We start from the raw sequence: 24,747 nt of genomic DNA on the forward strand, positions 1-24,747 counted from the left end.
GATGTAAACAGGCTCTTTCAGCGCATGAAAACAAAGAAAGCTGGAGGACCTGATAACGTCTCCCCATCATGCCTCAAAGCCTATGCAAATCAACTCGCTCTGATCTTCACAAGGATCTTCAACAAGTCACTGGAGAAATGTGAGGTCCCCTCCTGCCTCAAACGTTCCACCATCATCCCGGTTCCCAAGAAACCCACCATCCTAGGATTAAATGACTACAGGCCGGTAGCCCTGACGTCTGTGGTCATGAAATCCTTTGAGCGGCTGGTGTTGAAGCACCTGAAAGACATCACAGGCCCCCTGCTGGACCCTCTGCAATTTGCTTACTGAGCAAACAGGTCGGCAGATGATGCTGTTAACTTAGGTCTACACTTCATCCTGCAACACCTCGACCACCCAGGGACGTACGCCAGGATCCTGTTTGTAGACTTCAACTCGGCCTTCAACACCATCATACCAGACATCCTCCACCAGAAGCTCACCCAGCTCAACGTCCCAGCCTCCACCTGTCAGTGGATCAACAGCTTCCTGACGGACCGACAGAAGCAGGTGAGACTGGGGAGCATCTTCTCCCAAACCAGGTCAATAAGTACTGGCGCCCCCCAGGGTGTGTTCTATCCCCACTCCTCTTCTCCCTGTACACAAATAACTGCACCTCATCGGACTCGTCCGTGAATCTCCTTAAGTTTGCAGATGACACCACTGTCATTGGACTGATCCAGGACGGTGATGAGTCTGCATACAGACAGCAGGTGGATCGGCTGGTACACTGGTGTTGTCAGAACTACCTTGAACTGAACCCACTCAAGACTGTGGAAATGGTGGTGGACTTTCGGAGAACACCACCCCCATACACCCCCCTCACCATCCTCAACAACACGGTATCGGCCGTGGACCACTTCAGGCTCTTAGGAACCACCATCTCTGAGGACCTGAGATAGTCTTCACACATAGACACTGTTCGAAAGAAGGCCCAGCAGAGACTGTACTTCCTGAGGCAACTCAAGAAGTTCAACCTTCCACAGGAGCTGCTGGTCATCTTCTACACTGCCATCATTCAATCTGTCCTGTCTTCATCCATCTCAGTGTGGTTTGGCTCATCCACAAAACAGGACAGGTCCAGACTGCAATGAACAATCAGGTCTGCAGAGAGAATAATCAGGGCTGACCTTCCCTCCATCCAGGACTTATACAGGTCTAGGGTCAAGAAAAGAGCTGCTAAAATCTCTGCAGACTCCACACACCCTGCACATAAACTGTTCAGAGTTTTACCTTCAGGCCGCCGCTACAGAGCACTGTTCACTAAAACCAGCCGCCACAGAGACAGTTTCTTCCCCCAGGCTGTTTCTCTGTTGAACATTCAATAAAGTACAAAACAACAGCATACAGATGTTGCAAATGCACCTTTTTATTATATATGTGTATATTGTACATTGTAATTTTGTATATTCTATAATGCAAAAACAGAACAAAAGAGCAAAGTGTACCGGAGTCAAATTCCTTGTTTGTATGTACGAACTTGGCAATAAAGCTGATTCTGATTCTGATTAATGCCGTTAATGTTATTTGCTATCAATATTACAAAAATCGAAATCAGCCGTAACATTATAACCATAACATAAATTTTACAATAAAGTGACTACTTGTCATATGGACGTACAAACATTGAGTTCATATCATTACACCATTTTTGTTTGTAAATTAAACTAATACAATTCAATTCAAATTCAAAAATATTTTATTAATCCCAAAGGGAAATTAAATGTTGTTGTAGCTCATTATGTAGGTTCAAAGAGCCGTTGTAGATGCTGATGGCTGTGGGCAGGAAGGATCTCCTGTAGCGCTCCGTCTTACAGCACATCTGAAGAAGCCTCTGACTGAAGACACTCTGTTGTTGTAGGACAGTCTCATGAAGAGGATGCTCAGGGTTCTCCATAATGTTCTTCATTTTATGAAGAATCAGTCTTTGCACAATGATCTCCAGAGGTGAAAAACTATTTTCTAATTGCACAATCTATCTGTTGTTGTTTGGCCTTAAACTAATTAGGGTTTAATTAAATCGCCTTTAAATCTTATAGTAAAACTCACTCAAACATCCAAAATTGTTGACTCAACACACACAAAAAAAAATATGTCAACTTCACTAGTGATGTGTGTTTGTGTCAAGTGAACATACATATTTATGTCACTTTGACAGTCTTGAATATATGTGTTGACTTACATTTGTTTTTAATTTTATGTCATGGATGGATTTCAGTTTACCAAGTAGACTTGATATAGCAATAAAAAACATGTCCTTGGAGTGTCATTTCTTATTTAGATTCTTTGGAGAGCCTTATTTCTGTCAAAGTCTTATTTCTGTCAATGATTCACAGACTTTTTGTCTTTTTCAAAGGTAAGGTAAGGTAAGTTTATTTATATAGCGCTTTTCAGTAACGAGACACTTAAAGCGCTGTACATACAATTACAATACAATCACAAAGAACACAGTTACAAATCTATGAATCCTTCTGAGAAATCTAAAAATCTCTGGTCAATATTACAATGATACAGATAACATTAATAATCCTTTGGGTTTTACTGGTAAGAGCTGATTCTAAACCAATTTGTCTAAAGAGGTAATTATATCATTAAGTCCTCTATGGAAAGGAAAGCATCGTGTGCTAAAAAGTCTCATCATTCCACTGAATTCTAACTAGTGAAGCTGAGTCACAGCTTTAATCCACATTTTCAGGTGCTAATACTATATTGCTTTTACTGGTGCTGAAGTTGAACTAAGTAATCTAATTAAGAAAGCTGAGTCATTGGTGTAAGAGCAGCTAAAGTCCAAGTTACTAATAATGTTTGGTTTTCACTGGTAAAATCTATGAAAAGTAATGAAATCACACATTTAGGTAAAGTAAGATAGAAGGGAAAAAATCATATTTCGGACTCTATTCTTAGCAGAATAGAGCCTGAAACAGTACAAAAAAACCTCAGCAGGGGTAAGCAACACACACAAAAGTAAAGATTCAGCAAGGGTACGGTGGAATCCTGAGGGTGCGAATGTAAGTCTGAGTGTGTTTGCAAGAATTAGACTGTTAACACTGATAGAAGCGCCATTGTCCTTTAGAAGAGAGGTGGAAATTTTATCAATCGGCCACATAGTCCTATCAGCACACAGCTGGTAGGGGAGTGCTGGGGAAGAGCGTTGTGTTTATATAACATCCAGGAGATATTTTGTCGATAGCCAGTTAGCAGAAGATGCCAAGGCCACATTGGGGAGCCAGATTTAGAAAAACAATAAATGTTGTGGTTCAGGCAGTTGTGAATTTCCAATCACCTTAAGAGTTTTACTGGTATGTCTCAATTGCGAATACAAATAGCCAAATTTCTGGTATTTTCCACAGATCTGGAGCATACAACTTCTCCAAGATTATGTCCTTTAACCTCTGAGTCCAACCGCTGCCAGGCTGCAATTATGTTCAAGAATCGTGTCCAGATTGCGATTCTGTTCTCTTAACATTTCAGTCTGAGTGTTGATCGCTCTACAGACTCCATCTAACATCGCAGGAAGCTTTGGAATGCTTTGAACAGCCGCCCACATTTTGTGAATCACTCAATAAGCCAGGTAACCACCAACTCCAAAAAGCAGAAATCCTGTTATCAAAGTCCAAATATGTACACATTTTCTACGTCCGCGACCGACATTGTAGTCAGGCACACAATCTTCCACTGCTGCCAAGAATCCATTGTGTTTTCAGAGAAGAACGCCCCGCCTGGTCTCCTTTACCCTGTCTTCCCGTAGGAACAAAAAAAAATTTGATCAATTACTTTGAGAGTCCAGCTGACCAAATCCATAATTTACAAGTTTGGAGGATATGCAAAGCGAGGCTCTGAGAAAAATACAGACAAAAGCAGAAGCAGGGATCAGCAGGGAGGGAGGGAGAGAACATGCGTGTGTCTTCCACCGAGAGCAAGAGAAAAAGCCAGTCAAAGTCAGTCTACATTCTGTTACATCTAAAGTCAGAGATGATATTCATTTAACCCATGTGTAGATGAAAAAGCTTCATCTTGAAGGGGCATTTTTTGCAGCAAAGAACAATGGTTTGAACAAATGAGTGCGTGGTTGTCCTGCGATGGACTGGCGACCTATCCAGGGTGTACCCTGCCTCCTGCCCATAGACTGCGGGAGGTAGGCAACAGCTCCCCCGTGACCCACTATGGAAGAAGCGGTAGAAAATGACTGACTGACAATTGATTGGACTGTACCATCCAGTGTACCAATGGATGGTACAGCATCAACCGAAAGAGAGAGAGGCAATTAGGGGAAGCTAGGTGGACAGCTGATTTTTTATATGGATTGGCTGAAAGTAAGTAGTTTGGCTTACTCTTTGGAGACTGGAGGTAGATGTTAGAAGATTTTGGGACCCACACCCATGGATTTCAACATGAAAACTCCGGTACAAACTTTTCTGAAACTTTCAAAATAAATTGCATTTAACCGATTTCCAGCACAACTTCTGAAGGGGAAAGGGGGGTAACGGCGGACTTCCCATGATGCCACTGCCCGTATAAAACCCCCACCTTTCCAGTGGTCCTTTCTCTACCACCCAGACTCTGTGCGAGGCTGGCCAGGGAGACAGCGCGCTAATGTCTCTTTGCTGGCAAACAGACATAAACTCTTCAAATTGGATCCAAGGGTGTCATACGATCATCAAAGATCAAAAAGTGGAAATTAAGGTATAAGCATTGCTTTACTTTCTCTCTGAGGCCTGCAGAAGCAAACTGTGTTCCAGAGAAGTCCCCAGTAGAGAAGCTGTCTCTACGAAGCCGAGTGGAGCGGTTTTCCCAGTCTGAGAGGAGGACAACAGGAGCCGCATCACCGTGGTAACGTGCAGTTTGGTTGGCCCAACAGAGCAGCCGCCCTGTCACTGCTCCGGAGGTTAGCTGGAATCTAACCATTTGTTCACAGAGCTTTCTTCAAACGTCGCCGTTGCCCGGACAACTCCTCTTCAACACGTTTCAAACGAAGTTAGGGTTTGGGCAGAGAAATTTCGGGTAAAATTATCTGAATGCTTTCATTTCTGAAGTTTGGTTTTGTTTGTGTGAAACTCTGTTATTTTAGTGCTAGCAGAATATCTGGAGCACACGTGCTCTGTTTTGTGTTCTGTTTGAGTGGTTTTAAAGTTAAAACAAACTTTATTTAAAGGGTGTATTTAAACACAGAAGATTGATCATAACGCGCTGTCCGCGCTTATGCATTTTAACCCTTTTATTGACGGTATTTTAAAGGTATATGTTTGATTCTGGTGCTAAGCTATCAGCTGCTTTTGTTAGCTTTCACTGCTAACAGGTAAGGACACGTGCTTGCATACTTACGCCCATTTCTCCAGAAAGAAATGGTTTCCAAAATACCTCCTTAAATATTTGATAATTTCCTTAATAATATTTCTTTAAATATCATTTTAATAACTAAAGGCAGCTAATTAGACACCGTTGAGAAATGGTCATCCAGAAGGTTGGTTTTATTCAGCAGATCATTCTTTTAAACATTATTTTATTAAAATAATATTTTATCTGATCTTGCATTGTGAATGGTTGTTTGAAGGTATGCTGAATATTGCCTAAGTTGGTTCCAAGACTAACTTAACTCCATGCTTCAAGATAATCCTTGGTCCTCAAACATAAATAACATTGAAGGAGTAATGTTGCATCACTCATGGTTTTCAATCATCTTTAATCAATTTGTTTATATTGTACATAGCCCATTAGTCTTCCTTATTCTTTAATTCTGCTTGGTAGTTTAGTTGGATTGTTTTAGCATAGTAAAGAGTTTGTTGATTGAAATATGTTTGACTTTGAGTTGACTTATTTTTGTTAATAAATTCTTGTGTTTTAAGAAGTTGTGTGAATTCATCCCATGTGTGCAGAGTTTATGCTGTTCAATAATGCCAGAGCTCGTCTCACACCTTTCTATTTTGTCCTAATACCACCGCCTTACTGGGCTGGTATTCACAGGACAACCCTTAACAGACCGAAATATTATTTGATAAATATTAAAATATTAATATTAAATATTAAAAAATATTCTCAGATTCATAGTCACAACAAAGACATGCGAGGATCCTAGTGGTGAGACCTTTTTGTGTCATGGTATGACATCTTTGGACTTGGTTTGTGTTTTTGTGTTAACTGTTGCTTAGGTCTATGTTTCCCTATGTTGTTAATTAGTTCCACCTGTCCCTTCTACCTCCCTGTCTCCTTGCCACACCTGTTCTTAGTTCCTGTGATTACCTGCCTTTGTTTTCTCCCTGTATATTAGTTGGTCTGTGTTCTGTGTTCCCCGCTGGTTCCTCCATCACTATTCCTCGTCACACCCTGGTTTAGTCATGTGTTTTTCTACGTTCCTGCAGTAGTGAGCTCTAGTAAGTTTTTGGCATTGTTCTCACACCAGTACCTGCAGTGTATTTTTGCTACGCCTGGAAATCGCTATATAAAATTGATTACTCATTTAATCATGCGGCTCCCAAGCTCTTGTCTGCGCATTGGTCCGATCCAAACACAGAACGTGACATTAGAAACCAGCCAGTCCGCATGACTCCTCGCTTCGTGAGTTTGCCTGGCATCGCCGCTGCCGGCCTCCGGGCAGCCTGCACCTCCGCAGCCGGCCTCCAGGCAGCCTGCACCTCCACTGCTGGCTTCCGGGCAGCCTGCACCTCCGCTGCCGGCCTCCGGGCAGCCTACATTCTTGCCGCTGGCTGCTGCACCGCAGATCTCCTAGATGCCCGCATCTCTGTTGCCGCCGGCCTCCTTGACGCCTGCATCTCTGTCGCCGCCGACCTCCTGGACGCCTGCATCTCTGTCGCCGCCGGCCTCCGGATCATTGGCCTCTTTGCTGGCTACTTCACCGCCGGCCTCGGGATCATCGGCCTCTTCACTGGCTTCTTCACCGCAGGCCTCCGCATCATTGGCTTCCTCGCTGGCTACTTTGCTGCAGGCCTCCTTTCCGTCAGCTCCTTCATCGTCGGCCTTTGTTTTTCTCCTGGTGGGTTGTTTTTTTTATTTTTTGTTTGTTTGGACTTGTCCTGCAGAACCTTATATATAAGTGGGATTGCCAACTGGTGTGCTGCCCACCACTGTTTTCCACAGGGATCCTCTATGGAAAAGAGAACTCACAAAGGACACAAACAGTCACACACAGATCCTGACAGGCTATTAATAAAAAATACTTAAAATGTATATTTTCTCTTCCACATGTTTCTTTACTCATGCTTCCCAGATTTTGTGGACAGATGCTGTGGTGCCTATTTCCACAATTGTAATTACTTATCTATCCTTACTTTTTTCTCAGTTTTTTTTTAACCATCAAACTGATTCACATTTAAAACTTTTTTGTAAATCTTTTCCCTTTTTGCCTTAATTTTGCAGATGTGACAACACACTCATAGCATCATCACCTTAAATCTAGTAAATCTTACCATAGGTCTTCTGCTTTCAGGCTCTGGATGGATTTGTCATATCTGCCAAGTTATGAACAGTTTTCTCAGGGAGCTTTCTTGGGTTTTCACACCTCAACTTTCATAGTTACATTTAAACTGATAACACAGGTTTAAGTTAATCTCTCTATAGAAACCTGTGGGCACTGAATCAGAATATGCTCCTCATGTTTCTCATTTGCTTTTGCAATGATAAATTGTGCAAGATGGTTGTGCTGCACTCATTCATGAGATCTGATCTATTCTGTTCAGGGTCACAGGGTATGGAGGTTGATGGGGAGGCGGGCCACCACTCCATCACACGGACAGCATATGAGACAAACAGCCAGAAGCACACACACTTATACTTGACAGCATTGTTGAAGTTTTTTTGTTAAATTGCATTCAAAAATACAACACCCCTATGAATGTGAATAATGCAGCCATTTACCTTAAAATGCACTGCACATCTTTTTGAGATGACATTAATTCACAATGACTCAAACAGGGCAGTAAGAAAAAGTTTGACCAAGGGGTGACAACTGTTTGCATCCATCTTTATTTTGGGTTTGGCAGTATCAAATCATAGAAGAAGATTTTCATATTAGGTTTCTCTCCAATAGATCCATCTCCCAGTTTTGGTCTGTATGGCAGACACTTTGTTACTTTTAAGAGTAGTTTTTTGAAACCTCATAAACCTTATGGTCAGTGGGGCTTAGGTTTCTTAAGCCATCTCCACAGTTGGCTGGGATAGACTCCACCTAGTCTGCTGGAGGAGTTACTGAACACGTTTTCCTCTTCTTGTCTCTCCAGTGTGCTGTTATTGCTGCCATTGGCACTATGTTTTATTGTGTGTCTTACCTGCAGAGAAGCCTATCCTTTATGGATGGAGCCAAAGTGTTCTTAGACTTGAACCCAAATTGCATACACGCAGGAGCTACATGGTGAGTAAAGAAAATGTGATAAGTAAAAGACAAAAACTTACCGGTAGGCATGAGGAAAATGAGGTATGGAGCATGGGCAAAAGTACTCATACTCGTTGTCTTCCGCTTTATCTGGGACCAGGTTGCGGGGGCAGCAGACTGAGCAGAGACACCCAGACGTCCCTCTCCCCAGACACCTCCTCCAGCTCTTCCGGGGAGAGCCCTAGGCGTTCCCAGGCCTCCCAGGCCAGCCGAGAGACATAGTCCCTCCAGCGTGTCCTGGGCCGTCCCCTGGGCCCCTGAGGGAGGCGTCCAAGAGGCATCCGGTATACAGGTCCTTCTCAAAGTATTAACATATTGTGATAAAGTTCATTATTTTCCATAATGTCATGATGAAAATTTAACATTCATATATTTTAGATTCATTGCACACTAACTGAAATATTTCAGGTCTTTTATTGTCTTAATACGGATGATTGTGGTATACAGCTCATGAAAACCCAAAATTCCTATCTCACAAAATTAGCATATTTCATCCGACCAATAAAAGAAAAGTGTTTTTAATACAAAAAACGTCAACCTTCAAATAATCATGTACAGTTATGCACTCAATACTTGGTTGGGAATCCTTTTGCAGAAATGACTGCTTCAATGCGGCGTGGCATGGAGGCAATCAGCCTGTGGCACTGCTGAGGTCTTATGGAGGCCCAGGATGCTTCGATAGCGGCCTTTAGCTCATCCAGAGTGTTGGGTCTTGAGTCTCTCAACGTTCTCTTCACAATATCCCATAGATTCTCTATGGGGTTCAGGTCAGGAGAGTTGGCAGGCCAATTGAGCACAGTGATACCATGGTCAGTAAACCATTTACCAGTGGTTTTGGCACTGTGAGCAGGTGCCAGGTCGTGCTGAAAAATGAAATCTTCATCTCCATAAAGCTTTTCAGCAGATGGAAGCATGAAGTGCTCCAAAATCTCCTGATAGCTAGCTGCATTGACCCTGCCCTTGATAAAAACACAGTGGACCAACACCAGCAGCTGACACGGCAACCAAAACCATCACTGACTGTGGGTACTTGACACTGGACTTCTGGCATTTTGGCATTTCCTTCTCCCCAGTCTTCCTCCAGACTCTGGCACCTTGATTTCCGAATGACATGCAGAATTTGCTTTCATCCGAAAAAAGTACTTTGGACCACTGAGCAACAGTCCAGTGCTGCTTCTCTGTAGCCCAGGTCAGGCGCTTCTGCCGCTGTTTCTGGTTCAAAAGTGGCTTGACCTGGGGAATGCGGCACCTGTAGCCCATTTCCTGCACACGCCTGTGCACGGTGGCTCTGGATGTTTCTACTCCAGACTCAGTCCACTGCTTCCGCAGGTCCCCCAAGGTCTGGAATTGGCCCTTCTCCACAATCTTCCTCAGGGTCCGGTCACTTCTTTTCGTTGTGCAGCGTTTTCTGCCACGCTTTTTCCTTCTCACAGACTTCCCACTGAGGTGCCTTGATACAGCACTCTGGGAACAGCCTATTCATTCAGAAATATCTTTCTGTGTCTTACCCTCTTGCTTGAGGGTGTCAATAGTGGCCTTCTGGACAGCAGTCAGGTCGGCAGTCTTACCCATGATTGGGGTTTTGAGTGATGAACCAGGCTGGGAGTTTTAAAGGCCTCAGGAATCTTTTGCAGGTGTTTAGAGTTAACTCGTTGATTCAGATGATTAGGTTCATAGCTCGTTTAGAGACCCTTTTAATGATATACTAATTTTGTGAGATAGGAATTTGGGGTTTTCATGAGCTGTATGCCACAATCATCCGTATTAAGACAATAAAAGACCTGAAATATTTCAGTTAGTGTGCAATGAATCTAAAATATATGAATGTTAAATTTTCATCATGACATTATGGAAAATAATGAACTTTATCACAATATGCTAATATTTTGAGAAGGACCTGTAGATGGCCGAGCCACCTCAACTGGTTCCTCTCGATGTGAATGAGCAGCGGCTCTACTCCGAGCCCCTCCCAGATGGCCGAGCTCCTCACCCTATCTCTAAGGGAGTGCCCGGCCACCCTACGGAGGAAGCTCATTTCAGCCGCTTGTATCCGGGATCTCGTTCTTTCGGTCATGATCCAAAGTTCGTGGCCATAGGTGAGGGTAGGAACGTAGACCAACCGGTAAATCGAGAGCTTCGCATGAGGAAAATGAGGCATGGAGCATGGGCAAAAGTAATAGAACATAAAATGTACAATGAACAGAACAGATCAGAAGCCAAATCTAAAAGAATAAACTGAAGTGCCACCTGGAAAACATAATCATGATCAGAGGAAAAACCCCCCAAAAAACTCAAGCACCTACTGATGTTCACACTAGCAGAGCTATAGTTGCTTCAAAATTTGTGTGCTCATTTCTTTAATTTCCTTTCAGTGTTTTTTTCTGTGACTCTTTTCTGCCCTCTCGACCCTCTGTCAGGTACAGCAAAGGGTTCTTCAGGAAGATCGATTGCTGAAAAGTCAAATACTTGATGCAGTCACCTGGGCTCCCTTAGAAAGGAACTAATTTACATTAAATCGTCGACTAGATATGTAACTTAACTGGAATGTATATAATTGGACTGAAACTGATTATATGATGGTATCGTCTTGGAAATGGATTAGACTGAATTTATTATTAAGTATTGAGTCACCCCTACAGATCATTAAATTCAAGTTTTCTCTTCAATTGCCAAAGATGTATAAAATCCAGCACCTATGTGTGTGGATTACGTTTGCAAACATTTGTGGCTACAGTAAGTCAGTTTGGGTCTGGTACCGTGATACAATGCCATACAATGCAATATATTCTGCCATGAAATTTTCTAGTTGTAAATATTCCACAGTCAGCTATTATAGTCAGGTATTATAATAACATAGACGTGACTGGGAACAACAGCAACTGAGCCACAAATTTGTAGGACATGCTAACAGAGAGAGGTCAGCAGCTGCTAAAGGAACATGTAGTAACCAGTTTCTGTAGAGTCGCGAGCTACAAACCTCCAAACTTTATGTGACCTTGAGATTAATTCAAGAACTGTGTGTAAAATGCTTAATGAAATGGGTTTCCATATTAAGTGGCTGCATCATTGAGCCGCTTACATCATTGAGTGCAATGCAAGGTGCCGAACGGAATATAAAGCAATGTGCAACTGGACTCTAGAGCAGTGGAGATGTGTTCTCTGGAGTAATGAATCATGCCTCTCGTCTGGCAGTCCAATGGACGTGTTTGTGATTGGCTGTTGCCAAATGAACAGCACTTGCCTGACTGCATTGTGTTAAGTGCAAAGTTTGGTGCAGAGGGAATTATGGAGTGGGGCTGTTTTCATAATGCTGAAGCATACCAAGAAACTTTGAACAGTTTCATACCCCCAACTTTGTGATGACAGTTTGAAGATGGCTCTTCCTGTTTCATCATGGCTTTGCACTAGTTCACAAAGCAATATCTATAAAGACAAGTCTGAGCAAGTCTGGTGTGGAGAAACTTGATTGGACTGCACTAAGTCCTGACCTCAACCCAATAGAAGACCTTGTTGACTGGATACCGAGAGCTAGGCCTTCTGGTCCAAGATCAGTTCCTGTCTTCACAAATGTGTTTTAGGACAAAATGGTCAATTTCACATAAACACACTCCTAAACTTTGTGGAAAGCCTCCCTAAAAGAGTTTAAGTTGTTATGGCTGCAAGGGATCTGCCAACTTCATATTAAACTCTATGGACTCTATGGATTAAGTGTGAAGGCAACTGACCCAATACTTTTGGCAATGTAGTGTATTTGAATATAATAGATAAAGATTTATTTAGTTGGCGATGTAAGTTTGCATAAAATACTCTGGTTTTCATATGGCTAACCCTAACTGTCGGGTTTCGACGCTTTGGAGTTTGTTTGTGGTTTTGTGTTTGTTTACTTTTCGTCTAGGTGTTTTCTAGTTTGGGTTTTGGTAGTCTTGTTTGTTTGTTTGTTTGTTTATTTCTTTTTGCCCCCTGATAGCTTTGTTCTCTCTACTGCCTCCTAGTGTTTGTTGTTTTCTCTCCGCTCGCTCTTAGTTCCTTTAGTGGTTATAGTTCTTTGGCTTCCTTGGGTTCTCTAGTTTAGTTTCCCGTTTAGTATCTCTGTGTTTATTTATGGTTAGGTATTTGTTCTCTTTGCACTCTTCTAGTTTATTAGTTTATTTTTCCTGTTCCTCCTTTTGACTTTTGGTTCCCCTTCTGTGGTTGTTTGCTCGGTGTTCGTTTCTCTTTTTATTTGTAGTTCTTTCCTAGTTCAGAACCTTGGTTTAGTCTCTATTGTTCCAGTCCCTCCTTATAGATTAGCTTTAGTTATTGTTTACGTTTGGTTTACATTTATTCTAGTCCTCACTTTCTCTGCTTCCTTCCCAGTTAGTTCAGTCAGTGTTGGTTTAGGTTTGTTAACTTTTGTGATTAGGGTTTCTTTATGGTTTCTTTTGTTAATTCATATTTTGCCAGTTTTTTAGATCTTAGGTTGTTGTGTTTCTTCTGTTCCCTCCAGTTTCTCAATTTCCTTTAGTTCATGGTAGTTCCTGATTCTTATGCTTAATTTGGTTATTTATCTTTGTCTATAGTTTTGCTTAGGTCTGTTCTCTGTATTGTTTATTAGTCCCTTCTCCCCTGCTTTAGTCTTTGTATTAGTTTCACCTGTTCCTTTAGCCTCCCTGCTTCCATGTCACACCAGTTCCTAGTTCTTTTTATTACCTACCCTTTGTTACCCTCTGTATATTAGTTGTTCTAGTTTCATTGTTTGTTGCTGGTTCCTCCCGTTCACTACCATGATTATGTTCAGTTTGTGCTATGCTCCTACTCTATGCATTCATGAAAATGTTTGGCTCAACTCATGTAAATTCCTGCAGTGACTTACACTACGTTTTTGGAAAACCGTTCAATAAAGATGAAGCTGTCCTTTAACATGCTGCTGCCCAGCATGTTGGTCCACTTAAGCCACAGAATGTGACACTAAAAAGTTGCAGAAAAACTACATTTTCTTAGGGTTACACAGAAAATGCCCCATTGAAATGATGTTTGTAATTTAAGGTTGACAGCTCATGTTTCAATCTTCTGCTTCAGTGTTGCAGCAGAGATGGATCAGCACTGTAGTCTGGCTTTGGCCTTGGATGGGAATAGAAAGTCATGAGGGAGGAGACCAATCTGTATGCTCAATAAAACTGGGTTCAAGCACCATTTCTCTGGAGTTCCGCTTCCATATTGTGCACAATACCACTTTATCATTTAGTCAGACGTCGCTTCATTGAATTTTAAAGCCAACAGAAACAAACAAATCAAAATGAGATTCCTGGGTGTTTTACTCTTCTACATAACAAAGACGCTCATGTAGTAGGAGATATAAAGAATGCCTTGTTATTTAAATATTTAAGTGCTTTATTGCTTTGGTTACATTGCAGATTAACAAATTATTTAAAAAGAACAATAACTATGTGATCCAGAGCCACACTATCAACTAAAACAACAAGAAACTAAGCCATCTTTCAACTTGTGACTGAAGGAGAAGACACATATGCAGGAGAATAGATATCAGTCACTGCAGCAACACTACAAGTTCTGGTGTTGGACCCTGTCTAAGAGCCTAAAGTGTGATCAACAAATTCTAATGGAGATGATTTCAGCCACTATCAAAGCCTGCTGCTGCTGTAGGACACAACCAGCAACCTACATGAAAGGTCAGTAGATATAACAAAAGTATTTTTTATGTAGCCCAAGGAACTAAAATAGCAAGAGGTCCACTTCCTCCATCATCCAAACACTTTAGGGTACGAACATTTTAAATAAACTGACAAAAATATATTTTTTTCATTTTTGTTCAACATTTAAATAACACTAGAATTTTTATTTTTTAACTACTGATCAATTATTAAAATGCCCATTAAATCATCTGCTGAACAGAAAAGTACAATCCAATTTAAGTACCAATATTAAATGCTCTCTGAATGGCACAGTTGAGCTGAGTCTGTACATCTTGGTATTACAATTCTCCTCTTGTGCTTGTGGCAGGCAGGGCAATTTGCTTGACTTTTTCCTGAAGTCTAAATGTGTTTCAGCCAGAGCTTCCACGCACTATTTGTTCATTTCCCAGTCAGTAAAAGGCTTTAAGTGTTTTCCTCAAATCCATTGTATACTCGCAGTGAAAAGAAGAGTAAACCTGAGTGGAGCCACGCTCTCTAAAACGAGCCAGTTGAAAAGGGGCATTGGCAACCTGCGTTCAAGGACTCGGCATAGCTTCTTCTTCGTCATTTTCTGGCGGTTGGCATACAACGATGTGGTCCTTTACTGCCACCAACTTGCTTGGACAGTGCACCAGGATGTTGCTGACCCACAAAGCTGCCCGTCGTGTCTGTACTAAAGTCCAATGCAGCAGCTGCAGGAATTAAATGTCTATATGTACATAACAAAGGAAAAAATGCTTTGCGGTCCAGACAAAACGCTTTCTGGGTCTGGATTTGGACCGGAGTCCGGGGTTTGGGGACCCCTGCCATCACAGCTAGTGTCATGTATATGTATTCATTCCTCTTGAATGTTTTTGCATTTTCTCACATAACGACGACTTACTTCAATGTATTTTTAAAGGGTTTTTTATGTGTTAGACGAACACCAAGTAAGACATAACTGTTGAGTGGCCGAAAATGATATCTGGTATTAAAGAAGTAATATAAAAATAAACGTGTGTTCAATGAGTCAGACCTTTGCAGAACAAACTTTCTCTGCAATTACAGCTGCAGGTCTTATAGGGGCTCTGCCGTCTTTGCACACCTGGAGACAGATTCTTTTCTCCATTCTTTTTTGCAAATTAGTGAGCATCAATTTTTTGTTCTTTCGAAAGATTAATTCGATTTCAATCTAAGCCATTCTAACTGTAATATGTTTTGATCTAAATCCAGCTGGAAGGTGAACCTGAAAGGTTTTCTTTCCTCTTCTAACTAATTCACTTCATTATGCAACAACTGTGTTTCATAATGAAGTGAATTAGTTAGACTTTATTTAGAGGGGTCATGGTGATTGGGATTGAATACAAATGCACACCACACTTTTCAGATTTGTATCTGTTAGAATAAAATAAAGTAAATCCATGGATCATTTTCCTTTTCCAATTTTTATACTTTGTTGTGCTGGTCTTTTACATAAAATCCAAATAAGATTCATTGATGTTTGTGGCTGTCCAGGTATATCTTAAAAATTAGAAAATGGTGAAAAAGTTAATTAATTTTTGATAATTACTTCAGAAAGAGAAACTCATACATTGTATAAATTAATCACACATAGAGTGAAATATTTCAAACTGTTTACCTCTTGTAATTTTGATGATTAGAGTTTACAGATAACGAAAACCCTGTCTCGGAAAATGAGAATCTTACATAACATCAAAATAAAAAAAAAATAGATTGTTTTGCATAAATGTAAAAAGTAAGTTAATTTCTATGCATTAAATACTTGGTTGGGCCTTTGTTTTACATTAATTACTGCATCAATGCTGTGTAGCATGGAGGAGATCAGCCTGAAGTTCTGCTGTGGTGAAAAGAAAGCCCAGGTTGCTTTGATAGCAGCCTTCAGTTCATCTCCATCGTTGGTTTTGGTGCTCTGGTCCAATGCAAATAACAATGCAAAACTGTTTATTTAATAATACTATTCAAAGCACGCAGTATGGTTCTGTCCTCAAGGAGCTAAAAGCACCACACAGCACCAACATAAGCAGAAGGCACTATGGTACTGCTATCACAACAATGGCCAGGATGTCATATCAACACACAATAAATTCATGTTTAAAATAAAGTTTGTTGTCATTTTACCGTTATTTGCAGCTTACCACTTTGCTGTGTCTGTCGTTTCCAAAGACAGAAGGAATTGACCTCCTAATCAGATGAAGTCTTTCAGCAAGTCCTTCATATGGGGGCAGCTGAAGGCACTCGTCCTTGAAGTGCTTTATGCAAACAAAGAGGAATTTCACCATTTATGTGGAAACATTTCCTTAAAAAGTTAAATTTAACCAGGCATTTCGAAGAGGTTCTGATGCTGGGTGATGGTGTAATGAATTGTGTGGCGTTAATACACTCAAAAACCGAACCAAACATATTCTCTTTCAGCATAGGCATACTTGAGCTTGGTCTACAAAGTTGCAGCGAGAAATGAAAACAGCGGGTAAGCGAAATTGATTAGCCGGAAGTCCATGACCTTATTTAGCTGTTCCGCAGCGAATACTGTGACGTAACAGTTGGAAAAACATAACAGATGATAGAGAAAACTCAACAGACTGAAAAAGATGACCCAAACAGAATATAAAGATACCTCTGCAACACCAGAAGAGACTAAATTCAACTTTTCTGCACTCCTACAGACTCCAAGTACACAACAAAATATATTTAAAGGCTAAAAAAGTGGATTTTGCATATGTCCCCTTTTAGGGTTCTAAAAGTTCCAGATAGATGGCTGCATTGATTGTGGATTAACACAATGGACCAACACCAGCAGATAACATGGTACCCTAAATCATCACAGACCGTGGAAACTTCACACTGGACTTTAAGCAACATGTATTTTGTGCTTCTTCCCTTTGATTTTTAAATAAATGCAAACTTTGCAATTATCTTAAAAGAGGACTTTGGACCACTGAGCAACAGTCCAATTCTTTTTCTCCTTAGCCCAGGCAAGACATTTATAGCCCATGTGTAGGATACATACCTGAAACACCTGTCATTTTAGTGTGGGAGGTTTCATGGCTAAATTGGACCAGCCTGGTAGCCAGTCTTCATTGATTGCACATTGCACCAGTAAGAGCAGAGTGTGAAGGTTCAATTAGCAGGGTAAGAGCACAGTTTTGCTCAAAATATTGAAATGCACACATTGTGGGTGACATACCAGAGTTCAAAAGAGGACAAATTGTTGATGCACATCTTGCTGGCGCATCTGTGACCAAGACAGCAAGTCTTTGTGATGCATCAAGAGCCACGGTATCCAGGGTAATGTCAGCATATCACCAAGAAGGACGAACCACATCCAACAGGATTAACTGTGGACGCAAGAGGAAGCTGTCTGAAAGGGATGTTCGGGTGCTAACCCGGATTGTATCCAAAAAACATAAAACCACGGCTGCCCAAATCACGGCAGAATTAAATGTGCACCTCAACTCTCCTGTTTCCACCAGAACTGTCCGTCAGGAGCTCCACAGGGTCAATATACAAGGCCGGGCTGTTATAGCCAAACCTTTGGTCACTCATGCCAATGCCAAACGTCGGTTTCAATGGTGCAAGGAGCGCAGATCTTGGGCTGTGGACAATGTGAAACATGTATTGTTCTCTGATGAGTCCACCTTTACTGTTTTCCCCACATCCGGGAGAGTTACGGTGTGGAGAAGCCCCAAAGAAGCGTACCACCCAGACTGTTGCATGCCCAGAGTGAAGCATGGAGGTGGATCAGTGATGGTTTGGGCTGCCATATCATGGCATTCCCTTGGCCCAATACTTGTGCTAGATGGGCGCGTCACTGCCAAGGACTACCAAACCATTCTTGAGGACCATGTACATCCAGTGGTTCAAACATTGTATCCTGAAGGTGGTGCCGTGTATCAGGATGACAATGCACCAATACACACAGCAAGACTGGTGAAAGATTGGTTTGATGAACATGAAAGTGAAGTTGAACATCTCCCATGGCCTGCACAGTCACCAGATCTAAATATTATTGAGCCACTCTGGGATGTTTTGGAGGAGCGAGTCAGGAAACGTTTTCCTCCACCAGTATCACGTAGTGACCTGGCCACTATCCTGCAAGAAGAATGGCTTAAAATCCCTCTGACCACTGTGCAGGACTTGTATATGTCATTCCCAAGATGAATTGACGCTGTATTGGCCACAAAAAGAGGTCCTACAACATACTAATAGATTATTGTGGTCTAAAACCAGGTGTTTCATTTTCATTGTCCAACCCCTGTATGTCCATAGTGGTTCTTGACGAGCTGACTCCAGCCTTGGTCCACTCCTTCTGAAGCTCCCTCTAACGTTTGGAATGTATTTTGCTTGACAATCCTCTCAAGGCTGTGGTTATTCCTGTAGCTGTTTCACTTTGCCCTACCACATCTTTTCCTTCCACTCAACTTTCTATGAATATTATTGGATACAAAACTATGTGAACAATCATTCTCTGTAGCAATGACCTTTCGTAGCTTATCCTCCTTGTGGAGGGTGTCAATGACTGGGAACTGAATCACAAATTTATTTTAAAGAATGGATAATCTAAACAGCTCATGAAACCCACTACAGCACACCATGGAATGCCAAAGCTCTTATAAAAACAGTATAAAAATATCCTGTTAAACAACACTGGTTTTGTTTGTTTGGGAAATAAACTGAAATGGTTTATCTTTGCTGCTACAGTCTGGTACACTTATATTAGCTGCAGTCAATGTTTGACGGTTGATCAGCATTGTGGATGTTTCTTTTCAAAGTGTATGAATATTACTTTATTCTTCTGCTTGCATTCCTGTAATGAAGTAATTAAATTATCTCACCTGTTTATTTATTTATAAAACCTAGGAATCCCAGAAGAATGTTCTTACTAACTTTTGTTTGAGCTGTTTAATGAAGCTTCCTCTTCACACAAAGTAAAGATAAATAACACAGATGTATGAACTCCTTTTTATTTGCTGTAAAAGATGTTCCAGGACATCCCGTCAAGCTGCTGTCTGGAAACATACAGATCAAGCATGAAATTACCATTTGCTCTGAATCATTACCCTCCATCTGCTGGTTGTCCAGAATCTGTTTCCTGAGGATTCATCCATATGCTGATCTTTGTGTTTCTTCACCAAACTCAACTAAGCCCAGAGGGATTTGAACACATTATGAACAGGATTAAGTAACTCCTGAATATGTAAACATGTTTCTTTTGGTAATGTGTAAACAATGAATGCCTGCAGTTTAGCTGGAGGGAGTATTTTTCCTCTCTTTTGAACCTTTCAGAGGAGACGTTATATCAGTTATTTACACTCAGCAGGTGAGTTGCGTTAATGCCTGGTTCTGGCTCACTCTGATGTATCATTTGCTTCCCAGAAGTCCTTGTCTTTTCTACAAGACCATCATCGTAAAAATGTTTTAACCATAATTCATTCAGTGAACTGTATCTCACTCTGTCCTCAGAGATGAGTCTGACCCTCGGTCTCTCAAGCTGCTGTGAGTCACAGCCAACTAAAACTAAAAGCCACAGCACAAATACTATGAATCATAATATGCTTGAGATAAAAGTCAAGACTGCCTCTATAAGGAAGATAACAAATTCTGAAGAGATGAACTTGATTCATTTGTATAGATTCTGGTTAAAAGTTCTGGTTCTAACCCACAGGGTTGTAAATGACCAGTCTCTTGATTCTTTGTGTCAGCTTTTAACAGAGCACTCTGTTCCTTGTTGCCTTCGATTTCCAGCCCAGAATCTCCTGGCTGTTCCTTGTACAAGGCCAGCATCGCACCCTTATGTCATGATTTCGTTATGCTTTTTTTATGCTTGCTTTTATACTGTGTAACCTTGGGTGCTTTATGTTGCACAACGCTTCTTTTGTTTGTTTCACAATCAGTGTTTTGTGAATATACTCAGACCCCCTGAACTTTTTCATCTGTGTTCATCTTAGAAACACAAAGTTCAATGTTTTTTATTGGAATTTTATGTGGTAAACCAACACAAAGTATAGTATATTTGCTAAAGAAATTAATTCCCACAGCAAGATGCTGCCACCACCATGTGTCACAGTGGAGATGGTGTGTTCAAGTTGATGTTCAGAATGGGTGTTCTGCCATACACAGCCTTTTGCATGTAAGTAAAACAGCTTCAGTTTCTGTCTTGTCTGCTCAAAGCACTGGAAAATATACTTTTGGGATAATAGTTCTGGTGAAGATTAAATTAGTTTTGATTCCAGGCTAGGATGTACAAACGTCTGGCCTTGGTTGTGAGCTGAAAAGAGCATAGTAGACAGAGTCAGGATAAGAAAGATTTGATTTGCCCCTTTTCTCAGTTGTAAAAAACAGACAGTTGAATCTGCATATTAAACACTTGTAACACATAATACACATTTGTATTGCTGTGAGTTTCTCCATGTATGGGATGCTCTTGTTTCACTTGAGACAAATATAAAAAAATCTATGATCAGTTTTCAGGTATTCCAACAAAAACAAAAAGGAAAAAATACAAAATGTGGTGCTGCAAAAATCGTCACTTTATAAATACCATGTTTAATATGGATTTCTGATCAATGTCTCAGCAGAGAAGCATTGACTGAAAGGTTACAGAAGATAGATTTAAGACGTCAGGCTTTTTAGCTGCATGTTCATGCATACATGCAGGGAAATGCAATATATCTTAACCAGTAATGGCAATTAATAATTAAACAATGTTTTTTTTTCTTGGTGCAAATTAAAATATTTAGTTTATGTAGCATTTGTTCTATATAATAATTAATTTTCTGAATTTTGTTAGTATAAGTAAAATTCTGTAAGTCAAACTCAAAGTAGGTGGCTGTGGTTCTGTTTTTTTTTTTTGCACCTGTCTATAACAATAAAAATGTCCATGTGAATCCATAGGTGCATTGTTAAACTCGACATGACGCTGAAATAAACACCGTGCCAGGGTGTGTGTGTGGGAACACACCTAAACGTGGAAAAAAATTGCAAATATTTTAGTCGTTATAAAATTCTGATTATTTTACACAAATACTCAATGAGCTTTGAAATAGAATGCAGTCAAAAATAAAATTAAGTTTACAATATAACTATGTTGTGTTTTCTCAGTGGTAATAAAACAAGTAAACATTTTATCTTTTGTTTATGGTTTAAAGTTCATGTGAATATTATGAGAATTGTGAGAAGCCTATTTTGCCTGTGCTTAAAGTGATTTATTTCATGGTTAAATGTCTAGTTAAAAGTTTATTTCATCCAGCTTTGGTATTTAAAGAGTAGAAAATAACAATGATCAATGTGAAGGCAGAAAATATTCAGTCATGAATAAATCCAAGATTTTTATTTTTGTTAACAGAAACCTCAAAGCAGGTTGCTGTTTTTAACCCCACTAGTCCTCCACCACTACTTAACAACACATCCAGAGAACATTTTCATTCATTACCTACTTAGTTGGTTACCATGGTTACTCAAGCAGGCACTTTGAGTCACCTTTGCAGCATCTTGTGCAAACAGAACAGGCTCACGTGCACTTTTCATTGTGACTTCTGATCCATTTCTACCACGAGGAATACATGAAAAATGCTCATTGTTTAATCATTTTATTAGCTGTGAAGTTGTCAACAAATATTTCAACCATTGGAATAATTTATCTGACTTTGTTTTTTTATTTGACTTTGTTTTTTGACTTTGTTTTATTGCCCACAAGAAAAAGCTGTTTTGTAGAAATTAAAAGGATCTCAAATATGTGCTCCATGAGGTCATATTTTTCTGACACATGCATTGAATATAAATGTAAAGAGTATGTGATGTATTTTAAGACCGAAGCTGTAGCTGTTGTATAAGGTATGCCTCAATTATACAAACTACACAAATAACTGTCAGGCAAATTGTTGGTATAGGTTGATGTTTTACTCATACAGTACTTTGGTATTATTTGCTTACTGAGGCACGTTTGCAACACATAAGACAGCAACTAACTGAGTTTCTGCATCATTCCACATTAAAAGGCAATGAAAAGAAAAAAAAAACTCTCATTTTAATTTCTGTACATAACTTTTTCTTTGCTTTCTTTTGCATTTAGTATGATGCATTATCAGTTTAGGTCACCAGTGATGAGTGTGTGTTACAGTTAAATGTTTTACACTTATTTAAATGTGATGCACATTTGCAGCGGAGGAGAGAAATTGTTGGAAAGCCAAACAGACATTTACAGCGACTTTCATTGCTCCCCAGTAATTATATTGTCTTTTAACATTGCACACCCACCTAAAGAGATGAAACCAATATAATCACAAATTGCCAGAAAAAGCAATGTGTCTGCAGCTGCTGTTTGGAATTTATTGGACATCTCTTGGATTGATTTATTTGAAAATGTGATTAGAAACAATATCTGCTTGACATTTATATCTACAGCCACTATGTCATTTGGTAAATTAGGCATCTGTTTCAGCAGATAAGCATCAGAAAGAGACCTGTTTTCACACTCTCAGACCAGCCAAAAGCTAAATTAACATGTAAGTGAAGCTGCTGATTAGTTTGGGCTTTATCTTCTATAATTATTGAATTATTACTCGTAAAGTTAGTAAACAATATAATTTATGCTCTGGGGAATATAAGTGTTTGATGTTTGAGTTAGACTGGTGCACAAAAGAAAGAAAAAGAAAGTAAAGTCAAATTAGGACCTTAAAATGATACATCTGAAACTTGAAATATTGTAGCGAACAGAAAGAATTGGCTACAATGTTAATAATCAGCAAGTGTAGAGTTCTTTCTCATCAATACTATTTTCAATGCTAGGGACCTTTTTCTTTGGCTTTTCTTAAGCTCCCCAAACAATTTTTTAGATGTAGGATCAGACCTCAGTTTGGGCACCATATGTGGCTAATTAAAGGACCAAAACCTTTAACTGAGGTCTAATCTGTTACACGTGGATGATATCAATAAGCTTATTTCTCCAATTTCAATCTGTGATAAACAACAAGTGTGAACATGATGCACTTCTAATGTGCTTTTGTTCTCATTAGCATGACACATAATATTAGAGCATTTAATAGTTATTAATAGTTAAATATTGATAGGGTCAAACTCTTTAATATAAATGATGCGTTTCATTTAATGAAGTGATTACATGTTTCAGATTAAATGGTGCTAATTGAACGTAAAAGCAACATCATCATGAAATACTTGTTGTGGTTGAAGTGATATATAGTTGCTGTTTTCATCTGCAGATTGCTTCCACAAACAATTGTAAAAGATTGGGTCGCTCTCAGTGGCTCAGTAAATTCCAGTGAGGTACCATGATAAGAGCCCACCTGTAAAATAAGTTTAGTCATTAACAATCCTCAGTCAACTATTAGTAGTGTTATAACAAAGTGGAAGAGATAAGGTGATAAATTGGTAGGTCATATAAAATCACAGAGGAGGTTCAGCGAATGCTGTAGTATAGCATGTATAGCAAGATGAATACATCAGCTTTCTACAGAGTTATTGACTGCAGATCTTTAGACTTCACGGGTCCTTCAAATTGGCTCAATACCAGTGTAGATAGCTTAATGAAATGGATTTCTATGGCTCAGCAGCTGCAGCCATCATCAACTGTAATGCAAAGCATTGAATGCAGTGGTGTGAAACACCCCGCCTCTGGACTCTACAGCAGTACAAACATTCTCCAGAGTGATATGTTGTGCCTCTTTGTCTGACAATTCAATGGCTGAACCTTGGTTATGCTGTTGCCAGAAGAACAGCAGCTGTGTGCAAATGTGATTATGATTTGGGACTGTTTTTTTTTGTCAATGGGCTGAGCCACTTGGTTACATTGAAAAGAACTTTTAATGCTGCAGCATACTAACACATTTTTGTACTTCTAGGTCTCTGTAAACATCTTGGGGATGTTTACACCATCAGATCGAATAAATATCTTGACTGGAAACAGTGATTTGTGGTTTGTCAGCTTTAAGAAGGTTTGGGCTGAAGGAAGTGTGTACTAAACATCAGTATGTGATCAAAGGGAGTCAGAAGTGCAGAGTTTAAAGGTGGACACATTCTCCTTTGCTTTTTCATGTTCACACATCTTATATCACAAATACAAGACCAAAATTCTGTTAGGATTTTGGGTTGTTTGCTTTTTGGTTTCTGGGTTTTTCTTATATTTCTCTCACCGTTTTTGAATCATGCTTTTGTTTATTGTTTATTGTTTACTGAGGGTATTGGCGACGCCTCAGCTCCTGCTCACGCCACTGAGGGTCTCGGCGACGCCTCAGCTCCTGCTCACGCCACTGAGGGTCTCGGAGACGCCTCAGCCTCTGTGCACGCCACGAGGGTATTGGCGACGCCTCAGCTCCTGCTCACGCCACTGAGGGTCTCGGCGACGCCTCAGCTCCTGCTCATGCCACTGAGGGTCTCGGCGACGCCTCAGCCTCTGTGCACGCCACTGAGGGTCTCGGCGACGCCTCAGCCTCTGTGCACGCCACGAGGGTCTTGGCGACGCCTCAGCTCCTGCTCACGCCACTGAGGGTCTCGGCGACGCCTCAGCCTCTGTGCACGCCACTGAGGGTCTCGGTGACGCCTCAGCTCCTGCTCACGCCACTGAGGGTCTCGGCGACGCCTCAGCTCCTGCTCACGCCACTGAGGGTCTCGGCGACGCCTCAGCTCCTGCTCACGCCACTG

This window comes from Girardinichthys multiradiatus, chromosome 9 (assembly GCF_021462225.1).
Source record: "Girardinichthys multiradiatus isolate DD_20200921_A chromosome 9, DD_fGirMul_XY1, whole genome shotgun sequence".
NCBI classification, from domain to species: domain Eukaryota; kingdom Metazoa; phylum Chordata; class Actinopteri; order Cyprinodontiformes; family Goodeidae; genus Girardinichthys; species Girardinichthys multiradiatus.